Consider the following 1909-nt stretch of genomic DNA (forward strand, 5'->3'; position numbering starts at 1 on the left):
TGACCCCGCAAGCCGCGGCGGCCCCGGCCCCTCCGCTCAGCCGGGCGGCAGGGACACGCTGCCACTTTCTCCCTTCCACCGTAAGGAGAAAAAAAAAAACAAGAACAGGAAAAGAAAAATGCCAATAACCTAAAGCACGACTCCAGCTTCGTTCATGATACAACCACTGTGCAGCACACTCCTTTGCTTCCAACTCTCAGAGGGCCTTTTGCTGGGCACAGCTGGAATTTGAGTGTAAATCCTCATAGCTCCTTCCCTGCCCTTACTTATTTTTACATCAGCAGCAAAGTTGGAGGAGACGTGAAATTTACTTTACAGAAGCATGGGGAAAATAAATCTGTTCGAGGAAACCTTTCCTTGCCCATTCTGACTCTTGGCATTACCCAAATTGTGCATCTCTTAAGGGAAAATCGAGACACGGCAACTTTCTCTGAAATTTGTGTCCCGCACAAACTCTTTATGAGGCCACAGGAGCTGAAATAACACTTTCTATATACCTATATGCAGCTTTGGAGACGGCACCAGTAAGGAAAAATAGCTGACTTCATTGGAAGCATCTTGGCCTAACTCCTGCCAAAGGGCAGTACTACCCCGGCAGGTATGGTGCTTCACACTAATGTGGTAAGTGTCCAATCGACTTCCGAATCAGATTCACCACCCGAAGACACCAGTACATATTCACAGGTCAGTATCATCGACTATTCATTGCCTATACGTAGCTAGAAATCTGCTGGCCTGGTAAAAACCACTGCTAACAGAACAATGTCAGCAAAGGCTGCAACACAGTCTTGTGAGAGACAGGCGATTCGTGCCTACTGAGGCTCTTTCAGCACAAAGGCTTTTAGAGGAAGAAGAGAGAGAAGAGGGGGGAAAAGGAGGGAGGGCTCTCGTGTTTCAGGGCTGCTGTCCCCTGGGAACCAAGAACCAAGTGTAGCTTCAATCAAATGCTGACTTCTCCTCTGGGAGCTCAGTAGGAAACCTGATCTCACTAGCTCATGCCTGCCTCCATGCATATAGGCTGGGTTTTCTTTCATACCAGCAATTTGTATAAAGACGGGAGCCAATATAGTTTATTGCAAACGAGATCTCGCAGTAATGGATCTAGAGAGATACTTCTGTAGCTAAAATAAGACAACCTTCAGCCACCTGCTCAGGGCAGGCCGTGCCACAGCCGCCTCCAGCTCGGCACGCAGGGCTAGGCTGTGGGTGCCCTGGCACGGTACGGCACAGCACGGCACAGCCTCCCACGCGTCTCCTCCAGCCCTGCATCCTCCCCAGCTGGCAGCAGCTGCCCTGGGTTGGGGTTTTGTGCAATGCCAGGTTACACTTCCATTAAAACGTTTACCCTGGGAGATCACTTCCTGCTTGCACAAGTACTGCTCCCGCTTCCCCGGCCGCTCCCAACTTTAGCCAGAGGTATTCCTCTCCTCACCCAGCGAGGCCTGGACACCCTGCAAAGCATCCAGCCCTGCCCACTGCTCCTGGGCTGCCCTGGCACGGCACGGCACAGCACAGGAGGTCTGCAGGGCAAGGCAGGCCAGTCCTCAGAGCTCCGCATAACTTCACACCGGGCTGCTTAATTCTGCACGGGGCTTTGCTAATCCACTTTGTGCTCGACTACTGAAACAGGAGGAAAGGAAAACACTGCACGGGGGAGCACGAGCAGGCCAGAGCAAGGTGAGCCTGGGGGACTGCAGGCTGTGGGAAGGGCTTTCCTCAACAGCCAGCTCAGCCTCCTACTGCTGTGGGCAAGTCGGAGAAGCTTAAAGCACAACCCAGCACACCAGGGCGTGGGAGCAAAGGGGATTGCCCGAGGATCAGAGATCCCAGTAGGATCTCTCCATAGCCAGGAGCTTTCACATGGAGAAAGTTTGGCTCAGGGAGGGAATTTACACTTAGAAAGAAGAGC

Source organism: Geospiza fortis, unplaced genomic scaffold (assembly GCF_000277835.1).
Source record: "Geospiza fortis unplaced genomic scaffold, GeoFor_1.0 scaffold20, whole genome shotgun sequence".
Taxonomy (NCBI): Eukaryota; Metazoa; Chordata; class Aves; order Passeriformes; family Thraupidae; genus Geospiza; species Geospiza fortis.